The 18,021-nt window shown below is 40.9% G+C and overlaps 1 protein-coding gene across 1 annotated transcript in view; it reads right to left on the bottom strand.

The window, feature by feature from the left end:
- Nucleotides 1-18,021, bottom strand: part of fbrsl1 (fibrosin-like 1) — a 349,747-nt gene that overhangs the window by 249,978 nt on the left and 81,748 nt on the right.

Raw genomic sequence — 18,021 nt, 5'->3', positions numbered from 1 at the left:
TTTGGTACTGACTCAGAAGTAGTCAATCTGAATACTTAATTGTAGAGGTTTGTGTAAACCCTTGAAAAACTTTCAGAGCACATATATAGCTCCAAGTCTAAAGACATGTACCAATTAGCCTCCACTTAAACAAATAGAAAGAGAAGCCCAGTTCAAACGATATTCAACGATATTGTAATCAAACTTCAAGCATATCAAAAGTATCAGAAACACACAGATATTATTATTAGTACGACATCAAGGGCAGTTGATGCCTAGGCCTAAAGCCAAGCAAATCCAAACTGACACGAACGTGAGCAACCTTGAAGTTACTTGCACAGTGTAAGGGGGTTTTCCTGGGGCATATTCGACAATATCAGATTAGCAAATCTACCTCATAAGTGATTATTTTGTAGGCTAACTTTTGTGTTGATGTAACGGATACCAGTCACAATGTGGATACTGTGTTCATCTAGGAAGGACATCCAGATTATAGAATACAACCATTTGGGACTATCCAACAAGTAGTCCATCTGAATACTGAGTTTTCAAGGTATGTGTGAACCCTCCAAAACTCGCAAGCAAAACCTCAAACATAGCACATATAGCTACAACGCTACAAACCAATTGGCCTTGATCTTGCACTTTAGCATCAAGCATATCAAACGTATCAGAAGCTTCACACAGATATCATTACGGCATAAAGAGCTGTTCATAACACGATCGTCAGCAAAGTTACTTGGAAAGGTTAAGGGGTGCTTCAGAAGGCTTGCATAAAGAAGAAGGAGTCTTATGAATGGTACCTGGGTGCAGAGAAGAGAGGTGGCGGTGTCTAAGGCACATCATCACGCTCTCCTCCTGCACTCTTGTCTCTGAGGACAGTCATTATTCAGACACAAAGAGATCTGCAGGGTACACCTCCCTCCCTCCACATTTAGCAGAGACACAAAGAGATTACAGGGCTCTCTTGAACACTGCAGATCTATCTACTGCTACACTGGAGCAACATGACAGTTTCATCTTTAGACTGCATTGTAAGTTTCACTGAAGAGCAACATCTAGTTATCTATGACAAAAGGGGACTGATTCAACTGCGTAATAAAACTTAAGAACACAAATAGATCAGTCTGATATATGAGATACAACTCAGCGTTTTGACAACATCTGAATACTGCCAGTGTGTTAAGGACAATGTGGTGGATATGTACATGAAGGCTTATAAAGACATGTTATTTGTGATTTAGTTCCCGAGGTTAGTTCTTGTATAGTGTGTTAAAGATCACCCTAATGCCTTAACTTCACCTATTAACTTGGCTTGGTTTTAAAGCAACGATCAATGAGAAATTAGATAATATATTGCTCCGAACCTCAATCTTAATGTGCTTTAAAGGCAGCTTAGGGACCAATGCTTTTCTAAAGGTATGCGCACGGACATGTGACAGTCAACACGTTTGATCCCTTGATCTGATCGATAGTTGGTGGTACAACAAATGCAGTGAAGAGGATGAACGCAAGCTAGCATTAAGCAACTTGCATTTAAATAATGCATGATTACAAATGTATTTAAGGAACTTGTAAACATTGAGACAAGTGGGTGTAACTAAAAACGTTTAAACACTTAAAGGTGGGGTAGGCAATTTTGGAGAAACCAGCTCGAGATCGCTAGAATTTGAAAATACACAGCCGGAGAAAATCTGCCACTTCCTTACAGAGCCCCTCCTCCAACACACACGAACGCGCACATGACCAATGAGGGCACGAGATAAGTTTGTGCACAGATGGAAGGCTGACAGGCAGGTAGGCCATCCAGTTATTTTAGCCGGGCCGGCTCAGATGATTGGTCGTGCTTTTTACAGTACTACGGCTTCCACAGATGACATTTTTTTATGGATTTTTTGTCAAAGCATTTAAGATATTCATTGCTATCGGGATGTTAAGAGCATTCCATGGAATATAACACAAAGTGTATCTCGAGCCGGTTTCTCAAACTTACCTACTCCACCTTTAAGTCTTCATCTCTCATCAAATCAGACTCTCTATAACACATTGGCACATTGGTTTACACTAAATGCAGCGAATCCATCACTTGACTCAAAATGTGACTTTGAAATAATTACATTTCATTTTTTTAGGAAGTAATAAAACAATTTCACTGGATGTTTACAAGGCTTATTTGGTGTACAGTTTAAAATGTTGAGGGACTTCAATTTCACGCATTATAAGCAATTATAAGTGTATCTTCTATGACATAATTTTGATGTTATGTTATTTTGTATACAGTTTGACTTACATATCAGTATGACATTTCTCAATGATTATGTTCTCAGTGATAAATGAACTCCCAAAGTTATGTCTCACCCTCTGAAAGCTGCATGAATGGTATGTAAGCCTCTGTTGATGAGGTGAGTTGCATTCAGTTCCCCTGATTTAAAAGTTGTTTAAGGAGGTCAACCACTTTCTGTTTCTGTGTGCTAAAAAGCAGCGGAGCAGAGTCATTTCTCACGGTGCCTCGGAAGTGTTTAGCTGCTGGCTGAGGCGTGGTGGTGTAGATTTATTGCTCAGTTGTTGGACTGATTCTGTACGCATTACCGCACCTCTTGGCATGTCAGATAAATCACTCTGACTTGTCATGATTTAGACTGGATTGATTTAATCATGCAGCGCTTGCTAGCTTTTATAGTCGCGTGCATTTGAAGCTCCACAGAGACAGCAGTCACCTTCCACCTAATGCTGCTGGAAGCCACATCAAACACACCTTTGATTATCTGAGAGCACACTCATTTACTCCCTGTTTCTCTCGGAGCATATAATCAGAGGGTTGTAGCCTGAGGAGAGAGAGGAGGCAGCGTTGTGTGCCAAGCAGCTTATCAGGCTGTGAACAAGAGAGAGCACACATTTCTACACTGATCAATGTTGCCTCATTTGCTAGCACACAAATCAAATGAACCGCAGCCTTTTCACCTTTTGTTAATCTATGAGGTGTATTTTTCCGGTTCATTTGACTCCGCGGTTAAAAGGCTGACTCCTTTGTGAGAGTGAGCTAGTGTTTTGGCGGAGCAGTGTGTTATGGGAGAGCAGGGGAATGAATTGGAAATGTGAGGTGTTAATCCATGGCAGGTCCAGCTAGCTGCTACACTCGTCCAGTAGCAGCCAAACTGCCTTCTCTTTCACTAAAAAAAGGGAATTTAATTCAGTACTGTACTTAAAGGGGCCCTATACTGTTTCCTGTAGTGTGTTATAGAGGTTTCCGTGCATGTGAATGGTCTGCGGAGGCTAAAATCCCTGTGTTCCCTCCAGAACAATACCTTTTTGAACATTAAAGGTCACCTATTGTGCAAAATCCACTATGTCTTTCTCCATAACCATGTGTCCCCTCTGTGTAAAGAGATTCTGAAAGTTTCAGGAACAAAGATTCTCTCTGTTTTTGTCCTGATCCATTTATATAAAAACCTGTCTGAAAATGAGCTGATCAGATTTTGGCCAGTTTATGATGTCATAACGATTTTTTGGCTTGTGTAACCATTAGCCAATCACCAACCAAGGTACCCCCCCCCCCCCACCTTATCACCTGAATCTCCTCCTAGAGCACCATTGTGTTCTTTTTAACCAAATATCTCTCAGAGGGGCGTGGGGAGGGGCTCCTTATTTTCATCTAAAGTAACAGACAGAGAATCAGCACTTTTGAAACAGGGTTGAAACAGAGGGGATTATGGGATGCTGCAATGATCTGTTTGGTGTTTCAGCCAATCAGAGACAGGTTCTGTATATATCTGAGACCTGTAATATATTGATGAAAAACAGTATAATAGGGGACCTTTAAAGCATGAAAAATGTGACAGTAGAGGCACAAAATACAAATATGAACCTAGAAATAAGCATAATATGTCCTCTAAAAAGTGTGAGCCTACATCACAATGAATTTTGATGTACTTGAGAAAGTAATTCTGACTTTATTACGACGGACATCACAGCTTACAGAATTGCCGGCAACATTAAAACAATAAAGGCTGTTTATACTCTTGTTTGAAAAGCAATGTTGAAATCTAACACTTACAAATGGTCCCATGGGTAACACAGGTACAGGTTCTTGTAAAGCTGAGTAGGCGGGCTGTCAGTTCTGCTCCATGACACAAACATGCTTCATTACAAAGAAAGCGACAGGAGAAAAGAGCCTCAGAGCTTAATGAGCTGCAGCTTGTAATATCAGGTAGTAGTTGGATATGGATTGTAATCAGCTGTACTCAAACATTAAAAAAGCAAGTGTGTGTGCGGGAACAAGAGGGATCTGGATCATTTGGAAGTGTTGGATCCTGTTTGGTGGTTTTCCAATAGCTGTGGGGCTGTGTTCTCTTGACTTGGCGGTGCTGCCGTGTGCAGGTGGTTAAAGGCCTTCCCCCTCTTTAATCGCCCTTTACACATATTTGATTGTATTTTTTAAGCCAGTGGAATGAAACTGCAGGTTTATGATCCTTTAAGTGTTCTTATGGCTGAGTAACCTGCTGTTTGTGTGTATGTAAACATGTCCTGTATATGCATTACATCCCCTCTGTGCACATGAGTTAATTCACTGTGTGTGTGAGTGTGTGTATGAATAGAGCTGAGTATGCTGTTGTGTGTTTCAGTGTGTGTGTGTGCCGCTGAGTAATTCCTACATTATGTTTGTTGCACACATGTGCGGGGGCTGATTCAGCTCCTGGAGAGGCACCATCTGGCCAGCGGGTGTGGGTGTGGGGGGGGGGGGGGGGGGGAGCACAACAATAAACACCACCTTTAAATCTGCTCATCAGCTCTGACAGACACCAGCGCGTAATATGGACACAAGGTACACAATGCAATCTCTTTAAGAACTTGCAAAAGCGTGCAAGAGTCTTAGGGATATTCAAGCTTATAAGTAACGGTTCTTTTCAAGATTCAAAGGTTTTCATGTCATATGCACATAAGCTACAGTGTTGAAATGGCATTGAAATCTTATGACCCGAGCTCCTCCAACGATGCAAGTTTATTTTGACGATGCGTCCATTATTTCACGTTACAAGTATCATTTAATATGATATGTCACATGGAGATATCCAGTGAATGACACACTGCTTTTATTCACTGTCAGCCAGTGTTTCTAAGTGGGCACTTAAAATAGAAAGTCAAAATCATTACTTGGTTATTTGCAGAAGAGTACTTGAAGAAAACCTTTGTTAATTGCTTGAAAATAAGAACGTGAGGATTACTGTGGTGTTAATAATTCATCAGCCAACATTTACTGTAAGTGATGTTACACTCTGGCCTTCACACATCGAGCAGTTTATTTCAGCTGTCAGACTCACTTTCTCACTCTGTCCTGCATCTTTCATCCCAGCATGCACCTGTGGTCCCTGTTTCTCTATGGTTCCCCACAGCTGGGAGTATCGATCTGTACTAGCTCTGCTCTGGAGCCTCCTGGGTGTCGGGCCAAAACTTCAGCATTCACATTTACTTTGAATGAAGAAGAAAAATAAATAGATGTGATTTGTCGGATTAAATAATCCCTTAACAACTGCTAAATCTAATGTAAAAGGTGCAGCATGTTTTACGACAAAAGCAGTTGCTGGCCAAGCCAAACAAAGATAAAAAAATATCAAGATATGTCTGATTCTTGAGGTTTAAAGGTGCTATCTATCACATGTGATCACATATCCTAGTTCTCTCCTCCCACAGGTTCTTCTACAGACATTTAAGAGGGTGGTGTGACAGGAAATAGGCTTTCTACGGAGGCCAATATATCCTGTGAACCTCCCCCCATTGTCACAGGAAGCTCCCGTCTTTCTGCCGCTCCACCCACACACTGCAGCCCAAAATACAGCCGGGTGTCATTCCACGGCTTTCTCCTTTCCACACACTCTCCACAGAGAGGAAGTGTTGCCTCAGTGACACATTTGATTCCCATTGAAGCAGAAGAATAACAAATACCCTCCCATAAACGTTGGTCTCACACTGTCAACAAATCAGCTCAACATATTCCGCAGCAACTGTTGAGTCATGAGTAAATCTGCTGAAAACACGCCAGGGATGTTAAAGGCAAACCACTTCAAGAAGAATAAACAACAAGCTTTTTGAAAAGCAAACAAACACAATGTTCTTTCTGCTTTACTGAACGCTCACAGTTTGACAGTCACTTATCTGCGTTTCTACTACAAAGCCAAATCGAGTTACAAAAACAAGTTTCCTTCCCACTGCTGAGTAACCCAGAAGAAAGTTTTGACGTCAGCAGCGTTTCAGAGCCGTCCTGCTGCGAGCTGAACCGGTGGAGGAGATTTTTGCTTTGTTCTCACAGCGGGAGGCTGACAGAGCGAAGGCATCCAAGAGACGACTGACAGGAGCAGAACCTCCGATCTGCTGCAGCCTCACAGCACTGCATCAAACCAACACTTAAGCTGAAAAAATATCCTTTTTTAAAGTAAAAACTGAACATACTCTTCAAATTCCATTTCAGGTCAGCTGAACCAAATGTAACTTAAAGAGGATGTGTGGTGCCCATGTTCAGGTTTATATTAGTATTTAGTGTCTCTACTTTAAAGAGTCCTCTCCTGCTGATGTTCCGGTGTATATCAGTATGTAGTGTCTCTACTTTAAAGAGTCCTCTCCTGCTGATGATCAGGTGTATATCAGTATGTAGTGTCTCTACTTTAAAGAGTCCTCTCCTGCTGATGTTCCGGTGTATATCAGTATGTAGTGTCTCTACTTTAAAGAGTCCTCTCCTGCTGATGTTCAGGTGTATATCAGTATGTAGTGTCTCTACTTTAAAGAGTCCTCTCCTGCTGATGTTCAGGTGTATATCAGTATGTAGAGTCTCTACTTTAAAGAGTCCTCTCCTGCTGATCTTCAGGTGTATATCAGTATGTAGTGTCTCTACTTTAAAGAGTCCTCTCCTGCTGATGTTCAGGTGTATATCAGTATGTAGTGTCTCTACTTTAAAGAGTCCTCTCCTGCTGATGTTCAGGTGTATATCAGTATGTAGAGTCTCTACTTTAAAGAGTCCTCTCCTGCTGATGTTCAGGTGTATATCAGTATTTAGTGTCTCTACTTTAAAGAGTCCTCTCCTGCTGATGTTCAGGTGTATATCAATATGTAGTGTCTCTACTTTAAAGAGTCCTCTCCTGCTGATGTTCAGGTGTATATCAGTATGTAGTGTCTCTACTTTAAAGAGTCCTCTCCTGCTGATGTTCAGGTGTATATCAATATGTAGTGTCTCTACTTTAAAGAGTCCTCTCCTGCTGATGTTCAGGTGTATATCAGTATTTAGTGTCTCTACTTTAAAGAGTCCTCTCCTGCTGATGTTCAGGTGTATATCAGTATTTAGTGTCTCTACTTTAAAGAGTCCTCTCCTGCTGATGTTCAGGTGTATATCAGTATTTAGTGTCTCTACTTTAAAGAGTCCTCTCCTGCTGATGTTCAGGTGTATATCAGTATGTAGTGTCTCTACTTTAAAGAGTCCTCTCCTGCTGATGTTCAGGTGTATATCAGTATTTAGTGTCTCTACTTTAAAGAGTCCTCTCCTGCTGATGTTCAGGTGTATATCAGTATGTAGTGTCTCTACTTTAAAGAGTCCTCTCCTGCTGATGTTCAGGTGTACATCAGTATGTAGTGTCTCTACTTTAAAGAGTCCTCTCCTGCTGATGTTCAGGTGTATATCAGTATGTAGTGTCTCTACTTTAAAGAGTCCTCTCCTGCTGATGTTCAGGTGTATATCAGTATGTAGTGTCTCTACTTTAAAGAGTCCTCTCCTGCTGATGTTCAGGTGTACATCAGTATGTAGTGTCTCTACTTTAAAGAGTCCTCTCCTGCTGATGTTCAGGTGTATATCAGTATGTAGTGTCTCTACTTTAAAGAGTCCTCTCCTGCTGATGTTCAGGTGTATATCAGTGTGTAGTGTCTCTACTTTGAAGAGTCTTCTCCTGCTGATGTTCAGGTGTATATCAGTATATAGTGTCTCTACTTTAAAGAGTCCTTTCCTGCTGATGTTCAGGTATATCAGTATGTAGTGTCTCTACTTTAAAGAGTCCTCTCCTGCTGATGTTCAGGTGTATATCAGTATGTAGTGTCTCTACTTTAAAGAGTCCTCTCCTGCTGATGTTCAGGTGTATATCAGTATGTAGTGTCTCTACTTTAAAGAGTCCTCTCCTGCTGATGTTCAGGTGTATATCAGTATGTAGCATATCTACTTTAAAGAGTCCTCTCCTGCTGATGTTCAGGTTCATATCAGTGTGTAGTGTCTCTACTTTGAAGAGTCCTCTCCTGCTGATGTTCAGGTGTATATCAGTATGTAGTGTCTCTACTTTAAAGAGTCCTCTCCTGCTGATGTTCAGGTGTATATCAGTATGTAGCATATCTACTTTAAAGAGTCCTCTCCTGCTGATGTTCAGGTTCATATCAGTGTGTAGTGTCTCTACTTTGAAGAGTCCTCTCCTGCTGATGTTCAGGTTCATATCAGTATGTAGTGTCTCTACTTTGAAGAGTCTTCTCCTGCTGATGTTCAGGTGTATATCAGTATGTACTGTCTCTACTGGGACATGTCTCCATTCTTTAATGTTAAAAAAGGTCTTTATTTTTCTCATACTGTCTGTGCTGCAGCACCTCTTTTCACCCTCTGTCTGAAACCAGAGCCCAGTCTGCTCTGATTGGTTAGCTGGCCGGCTCTGTTGGTCAACTGCTTAGAGATGTCCCGCCCCTTAGCCTATAACGTATAATGTGTTGGTTATCATACTTTGTATTCCATATGCAATGCCTTGTTTACATGCTACTGGAAAAAGCTTCCCTAATTTAGATCAATAAAGTTCATCTAATCTAATCTAATCTAAAACACAAACACGTATGCAGCCCTGAAGATGTAAGTAAAAAGTTCTGCTCAGATTCAAGGTTTTTCTGTCTTAAGTCAAGGTTCAAATTTGAAAAGATGTTTGACTGGAATAGATGATAATATAATCACCATGCAACGCCTTTTAACTATTCAAACCAAACCAATATGAATAGTAAAGTAGTGCTTCCCAAGTACACCAATAAAGGTTTATTATGTTCATAATAAACCTTAAAATAATAAATAAAATATCCAAGTGAAGTTATTATGTGATCAACTTCAACAAACATCAGAGGATAATACTAATCAAGCTTTGGGTTTTTTGAGCATAGACTTTTTTCAAAGCAGACAGTTTGGCTTGTCATTGTGTGAAATAAAAGCAAACGTGTTTCTGATATCAATAACCACTGCTCTTTTCTATTCAATTGATCCGCTTAGGACAGCAGAAGCTCAGTCTATGGTAACTTGGCTAGGAAACCAAATAGTTATTGGTTCAAAATAACTTAAACAGCAGTAGAATGTAAGCGATATGCATAATTAAATACTAGGATCTATTTTAAGAAAACATCTCCTTGCACTGCAGCCAGTTGCCCTGTTGCTCCATGACGTTAAGACCTCTGACAGGAAGAAGGCCTGATAAATCATACAGTACTTAACTTATCACTCGCATTCATTTGCCGTTATATCAAGCTAACACTGACTTATCTGGATATGAATAATGCATTTAGAAACTCTTTAAAGATTACCGTGGAGCTGTCTCGGCTTTACTCGGCATTAATGAAGTATGACAGGAACGATAGGAGAGGAGTTTCAACAGCATCACCTAAATGAAAGCATCCCTTCAGATGCTCATGTCATGGATACTCAGTATTTGCCTCTGATGACTAATGGTACCTTCAAAATGAGTCAGTTAAAAGTCCTGTAGGTAAATCGCTTAAACACTAGAAAAACCTGAGGCAATGGATCTTCTATTTGACTGCCAGAGAAAATAGTGCAATGACAAACAACGCTGTAAACAACTTGTCTGATACACTCAACGATACATCTCCCTGATGGTCAGTACAAGAACTTTCAATCAGAGGCGGGAGAACACCTTGTACTTGAGTAAAAGTAGAAGTACCAGAGTGTAGGAATACTCTGTTACAGTAAAAGTCCTGCATTCAAAATGTTATTCCAGTAAGAGTACAAAAGTATCAGCATCAAATATACTTAAAGTACCAAAAGTAAAAGTAGTGATTGTGCAGATTGGTCCATTTCAGAATAATATATATGATATGTTTTATAATGATTGATCATGAAAGTGTTCTCAAAGCTGGTAAAGGTGCAGCTAGTTTGAATGACTTTGTATACTGCAGGGTAGCTTGTGAATTTACTCCAGGTGGAACTAAAGTCTGATTTAACACTTGATTATATTTCACATCATTCATCCACATCTGTAAAGTAACTAAAGGTATTAAATACATGTAGTGGAGTAGAAGTACCTCACAATTGTACTTAAGTACAGTACTTGACTAAATGCACTTACTTCCCACCTCTGCTTTTAACATCATTTAACTCTGGACAAATATTGAGTTGTTCAGCCATGTTCCGCCTGTTGTCTCCTTGAATGCAATTAACATTTCCCCCTGAACTCCCTGTTAAAAAATCATGTCATATAAATGAGCATCTCCATTACGATAAGAGAAATCATGGTGATGTTGTTTGACAGGGAGGAAAACGAGCTGCCACGGAGAGAATGAGGCGTCGTGTCGGAGGCAGCGAAAACAAGCGCTCCTGTTGGTGCTAAAAGCCCCCCCAGAGGGCTCCAAACGCTGAGTCAGCCGTGAACTGTTTGCTAAATGAATTACCCTGATGCGCTGTTTGCATATGCACACACGCACGCACGTACACACGCAGGCACTCTCCTAAAGTGTGTGTATCAGGAACTACCTTCATGTTCATTAATGCTTTGCAGTTACTACACATCAAGCTGCTCAATGTGCTTATTCAAATACTGTAGGATTTCTCTATTATCTCAGCAGTTCACTTTCTTCTGCTTTAAAGCCTTTTTTCTTTGGGAGACACTGCTCTTGTTTCTCTTCCAACTCTAATACACGCAAACACACAGTGATGCAGCTTACAGTGCACAATGTGAAAAAGCACACAAACACACAAACACTTCACCTTAGAATATACATAAATAGCAACCACTGTGCTTTCCTCTGTCTTTCTGTACTATCTTCTTGGGTACTTCTTTAGGTGACATTTTAACATGTCTCCAGGCACTACAGATAGAACACATATCTCTTATGGCACATTTACATAAATGTCTATTAATATGCACTTTCCCTGTTAAATAAATGAATATATGATATGTTTATATATATGATAATAATCAGATGAACTGATGCAGTAGCTGAACTAAATCTGCACTAAGCAATATTATTTTATAAAGAATTGATGAAATGACATGTATTATAGTGACAAACACACACAAAACTGTCATCAACTTACATATTCTACTGATGTGCCGAGCATCAAACAGTGGACAGAGTTAGCCTGTTAGCGTAACATAGCATAAAGAGACAGGACACCAAAAGAGAGTGAGTATCAAACAGGAAATGAGACTCCAAATAATCATTTTATTTCTCCTTGTTGATGAAGATTTGAAAAGGTAACTGCTTGCTATCAACTTTAAACAGTGACGTGTAAATGTGTTTACAGCTCGTTCTCCAAGTGGCAGAAAAACACCCTTTAAATAACTCTATTGCTGCATTTAGATGTAAAACTAACATAATGTGTCTTAAAGTTTAACTGAGAAATGAACAACAACTTATCACTTTCTACCAGCTGTTGGTAATTTGCTCACTAATGATCACTAACGAGCTAACAAGCTAGCAGCCTGTCTATAAATGACATCATGTACTCATCTAATGCTTGATCGTTTATGTGGAGAAAGAGTCGACACTTTGACATATTTTTGAAAACCTTTCCACAAACCCATTTCATTTAAATGGCAGGTATATAGAGTTAACATAACAGACCATTTTATTTATTTTTTAAATGTAGTCAATTTAGCGATCACTATTGATAAATGACAGCTGGAAACAATTGTCATAACAGCCAGCCAGCCAATTGTTGCAGAATAATTCAATCACATCTTATAGTTAGTGTAACAATTCATAATAGTACGTGTGACCGCCCAATTAAAACCGTGGTTTTTGAGATGGAGGATGTGGTATAAGGACATTTGACTTTAATCCCTATGTTGGAGGGATGAAAAAAATCTGAATCACGATAAACTGCCTTGTCTTTTAGTTTGAATGTCCTTAGCTGACAAATGACAAACTACTTGTATCTGTTCCTGTTTATTCTAGCAAGAGAGCAGTAGGCAAAGATGAAAACACAGAGTTAAGAATAACATGTAAGGAGATAAATATAGTGCAGCTTGTGGCATCACGTCCTTGCTATCACTGTACCAATGTCACCAAGACAAATCCCCGTGCATTTAATACACCGAACAATTCAATTGAGTCAGATGCTGATTTGAACCGAAGGCAGAGAAAGGACAAGGTCACGGGGGGACACGGAGAAACACGGAGCATTAGAGGACTAACAGATATATCCACTGACCACAGACATGCAAACAGCTCTCTCATCCCTCATCTGCCCACTGCAGATCCTTGACCAGGGCGCTTGTTTGAAAAACCAGAGGTCAAACCGTAAAGCAATTACTCGGGCAACTCATCAACCGAGGGCTGACAGCAACACAATTACCTCCAGACTGCAGCAGACAGGCTGGGTTTAACTCTGGAGGTAACAGTGGCTGCAGAATAATTGCACCCTGCCGAGTGCACTTTAATCCAGCGTTTAAGAGAGGGGAAGAGAGGCAGAGAGAGGGGTCTATTACCTGAGGCCTTGGCATTGAGACACTGAGAAGACAGAGAGAGATATGACAATGGTGTCGGGAGGAAAGAGAAGGCAGAGAGATCTCCCTGCAGTCAAGGCTGCCTGACAACTCTCTCCTGAGGGATGCAGATCATTACTGGAGATGATGGAAAGAGACAGAGAGAGAGGGGGGGGGGGTCACTAAAGTACAACTGCGAGCATGCACTCTTTTATCTGTTTGTCATGAGCATGTCCTGCAAGTGAAATGTTAAGCATGTGTTGTGTTATGTGTCAGAGAGACATGATTATTCAGAAGAGGATTCCTTTCTTTTCACAGCACCACAAGAAAACAACGAAGGAAATCCTGACAAATGCACATATCAAAGCACTAATTAAAATATATAGACAGGTGGTGATATTCAGATGTTTTCTGAATAACACTTTGAAAGTAAGGTGCTGCAAGTAATACTGGTTTCATGCAGGTTTAATCTGGTTCATTTAATCATCAGCTGAGGAAAGAAACACAAAAGCGTGCTGATTTCAAAGCTGATCCACAAGTTTCCCTTGAACTCATAACCAACCAAGCGTTGTCACTGCATATGGCCTTTTAAATGTTTTTAAATAAGTCTTTGAATTATTGATTTTTTTCTTCATTCATTTCCACCTATTCATCACATGAGGCTCTCGGGACAAATGCTGTTAGAGTGAAAGCCAAGGAGGGTGTTTTGTATAAAATAATTAGTGGGTTTAGTTAAAACTCCCAAGGAGAAATGAACATTACGTAGACACTGTGTTGCACTTTGTTTCTGCTGCACCACATTACTTTCACAGCATGTAATCCACCCGTGTTTTGCACCATGTTATGTATCTATGTACTGTATATCAAATATGACTTGTCGACCAGAATATCTCCTCTTTAAATTGTATTTTAACACATATAGCCTTTAGGAAAAACTTTGCTTCCTGCCATTTGGATTTCACACGAGTCGATATTGCTATTTTAATTACATTTAATTTAATTGTGCTACCCTACTTGAGTCTAAACTCTAAACTATATATATTCATGTTGCACTGTTGGAGGAGCCTGTGACTTACGTTTTTCATTACCATATCTACACTGTAGCTAAAGCCTTGAATCGAAAAACACTTGAATTGCCCCTCCGCATGACAGGCTATGGAGGGGCAATTCAAGTTTTGTTCAAGTCAGCAGCGATGCAGTAACCGTCCAGAGGGTCCAGAGGGTCTGAATGATGTCTCATCAGCAGCTGGAGGGTCTGAGCAGCGGAGCGAGGCCGAGGTGTTGGGCAGGATATCATCACCACACTGAGCTCTCAGGTGTGGTGAGGCAGGACGGAGACGGAGAACATGTCTCCAAACCAAGACAGTAGCAGAAAGGCTGAGAAGGAAATAAACCTCTGTACAGTATTTAAAGTAGTTAGTAATGTAATCTGAATGTACAGCAGTGTTTCTGTTTCCTGGTATTCACTGGACTTGGAGAGGAAACATATGTTAAAGTCAAATCTAAATATCTCAGACAAAAGTTATCGGTTTATGTAGTGATGTCTACGGTAATGAAGTGTATTTAAGACACTTTGGATAAAAGCGTCAACAAAGTAACATGAAAATAATGTAAAAAAATGTATAATATGTGTTCAAAACTTAAGACTTAATTCAATGGCATGAATTACAATGTAATCAGCAATATATGTATTTTGGTTTGTTTAAAAAGAGTTTGTTTTATTTTATCTAAGGATATGAATGCCTAAAGCTGAGGGAAATCATTTGTGAAAAGTTAATGCATAGGCTTGCGTACGATTCACGTTACAACAAAACATACATCTTGCCTTCATTAAGTCATTCTCTCTGAAGCCTTCCTATCAATTCTTAGAGCTAAATAATACAAAAACAAATACTATTTAACTCAAATGTATCATATTTGTCTGAGACAATGAAATCTTACAAAATCTCTGCTGTACAGGTGAGTTTGATGTGTGGCTGACAGCAGTGTGAAGCACACGGTAAAGAAATAAAACATGGCTGCTTAAAGTGGACCTATCATGCTATATTTGAATAATATAGTGTAGGACCATACCTATATAAGGCATATTTATACGTTTTTTTTTCAAAATACCAAACAGATCATGCATTTTAGCCATGCCTCATTTCGCTCAATTTGAAAAATGTTAGCTCTGTTTTTGCAAGGGCTGATTCTGTGAGAACAGCACCATCTACAGGCCTGGCATATGTACTACAGCGTCTCCAGCGCTTTGGAATGGCAATGGCCGTGGCTGTCTCCTCCTGATTGGTGGAGTTGGCCCAATAGCCGTAGCGCCACCGTCCTGACGTCAGGACAGTGTTCAAATCTGGATCAGTTTTTATCAGATCCGTTGCAGCCCCTTTTTTAGAGATTTGGGTATGGAGGAAAATAGAGAGGGTTGTGTTTTCTGACACTTGGTGAGTTCCCTGGAACACCGGGGACACATATTCATGTATAAAAGGCGTACAAAAGTGCATTTTGCATGATAGGTCCCCTTTAAGTTTTTCTCAGGATTAAGTTGTTATCCACCTTGCTTTAAATGCTAGACCACCTGCCAGGTATGCTGTGTGTGTGTGTAAAGTGCATGTATATATAGCACATGTGTCTGCGTCAGGCCTGCTACCTCTCAGGGAGATCAAACAGCAGCAGTGGCTCTCGTCTGCCTCTCCTGTAACGAGGTGTGATCCATACGCCTCCCGCAGAGGAAGGACATGTTGATACAGCTCCGTCTCACAGGCAGCGAGGAGCAAAACAGATTACAGGAGCACCCCGGTCAAATGTCAACACAACACCGTAGCAAGGAGACAAACATCCAACGCCACAGCGAGAGTGTGAACAGACGGCGAGCGCTTAGTGAATCAGCGAAAAACAAACGAGGTTCCTCCGAGTTGACCCTCGCTCAGCCCCGGTGGAGGAGCTCCTTTTCTGCCCTGTGGCACTTTGAAATGGGGACTTGAATCAACCGCAAATAGTCAAAGTGAAACAGCTGCACAGAAAAGATGAAACCCTGCGTGACGGAGAGCAGGTCTGATGGAGGGGTAGCGATTCATTACACGAGCCCCCCCTCTGAGAAAATTAAGAGTGGAATCAGAGCGGAGGGCTAACTGTGATTCATCTCTCTGCCTTTTCCTCCACTGCTAGCATGATGTTATAATCAGGGTGAATAGGCTCTCCTGCACAGTGGGACTCTGCAGGCTGGAGGCAGCGAGAGGTAATTGGCAAACACAGGCAGGAAGGAGAGGGTTTAGACCACCTGCTGTGAGAGGGGGTCAGACCGAACCACGCTGCATGGCCCCTTAATAAATACATGTGATATTGATAAGTGTGTAACTGCAAAGCAAGTGAGTAACAGCTAACGATAGTCGGTAAAGGTCATAAACATCGACCGCTGTGAGTTCCTGCCTGAGATCCTGTAAAGCTGTGGCAGTCCAGCCCATAATGCAACACATACACGTCCACTCCTCCATTCAAACCTTGCCCAGTTATAACTTTAGAAAAAGGCCGTCTCACGAAAAATAGCGTGTGTCTGAGGGGGTTAGTAAGTCCTCCAGGGAGTCGCATTTTCCACAAAACGCTAGCTTATCTCGGTGCTTGTTTTATTGAAACTCTCACAGACTATAGAGTGGTGAAGTTATAATGTATTTTTGAGAAAGTCAACGTTATGTCGTAGAATAAATCTTTAAAATCTCTTAAGTTTGTGTTAACCACAGATCTTCTTTCAGGCATCTAGCCAAAAACTTGTTCAGATTTCTGTTGATTTTGTGGTAAGGGAACAAGACGTAAAAGAATCGCGACTAACTTCCAGGTTTAAGACTCATTCCTCCACCACCCTATAGCTGCACTGCCTACATGGCATGGATTGCTGCATAAGACCAGACTTAACTCAGGGTATATGTGTATTATTACTAGGGCTGTCAGTCGATTAAAATATTTAATCGCGATTAATCGCATGATTGTCCATAGTTAATCGCGATTAATCGCAAATTAATCGCACATTTTTTATCTGTTCTAAATGTACCTTAGAGGGATATTTTTCAAGTTTTTAATACTCTTATCAACATATGAGTGGACAAATATGCTTTATATGTTTGTTTATTATCATTTGAACAATGACAAATATTCTCATGAATATTAAACACAACAACCTCTGACATTACAAATATTCGCCTCAATTCAACCTAGAACCTCTCTCATACAATACTGTGTGTGTGTGTGTGTGTGTGTGTGTGTGTGTGTGTGTGTGTGTGTGTGTGTGTGTGTGTGTGTGTGTGTGTGTGTGTGTGTGTGTGTGTGTGAATGTGGAGACACTGTGATGGATCGTTGGAGCTATGTGCAGCTCAAGGCATATATGCCTGTGTGTATGAGCTGTGTTGCGCGCACTATCCGTGCTGAGTGTGCTGTCTGGCTACCTGCATAAAGTCAAGTGCTCGGCGCAGTTGTCGGCGAAATGTCGCTCCTCTGTTTTCATTGAAACAGCTCCTTATATCCGTTAGCGCAGCTAGCTAGCACCAGATGCTAACAACAACACGTAAGGTGTGCTTCGCTCGCGCCACACATACACACACCCTCCCGGTCCTCCCGATGGCCAGTCCGGGCCTGCCGGTGAGCGTGGAAGTGTGGTCTGCCACAAGCGGGCGGCAGGAGCGGGGCTGTCAGCATCAGCTTGTAGATGGTATTTTAAACTCGATGTGCTCTGAAACTACGGGGCGCCCGAGGACAAAAAATACACATGCGTTAATCGCGTTAAAATAATTAGTGGCGTTAATCTTTTTTTGCGTTAACGCGTTATTAACGCGTTAACTTGACAGCCCTAATTATTACATATCTGGAAACACAAGTGTGGATGTTCATAAAGCTGGGCTAATTGTTTCTCATAAAAATGTTTTTTGTTACTGAACCATAACGTACTGTAATTACTGCAACATCTTGAGGGTGAAACCAGGACAACAGTATTTTGTGGATTTAACTTTTTGGACAATTTGTCTGGCTTGAAGTGCTTATGCAATATGGATTAACTGATTATTGGAGGTCTCAATATATATATTTGTTGCATTTAAGAGTTGTGATTATTGATTAAGAGTATGGATTGAACCAAGTTTAAGTTGGACATGTTTCAATGTTTAAAGACGACATGTGATACTTGCTATTTAGTTTCTGCAAAGCGCTACGTGGGGAGAGAAATGTGGGAGGAAAGGGAGGTGGAGTGGTGTAAGACGGAGCGGAGGTGTAGTACAGTCAGCCAGAGGTGGGGTGTCTGTGCAGATGCCAGATCACAGACAAACTAGGCCCAGTGACAGATCTATCCCCCCCCCCC

The sequence above is a fragment of the Trematomus bernacchii genome, unplaced genomic scaffold (assembly GCF_902827165.1).
Source record: "Trematomus bernacchii unplaced genomic scaffold, fTreBer1.1, whole genome shotgun sequence".
NCBI classification, from domain to species: domain Eukaryota; kingdom Metazoa; phylum Chordata; class Actinopteri; order Perciformes; family Nototheniidae; genus Trematomus; species Trematomus bernacchii.
The sequence above is the reverse complement of the archived record's forward strand: the minus strand, read 5'-3'. Positions and strand labels throughout refer to the sequence as shown.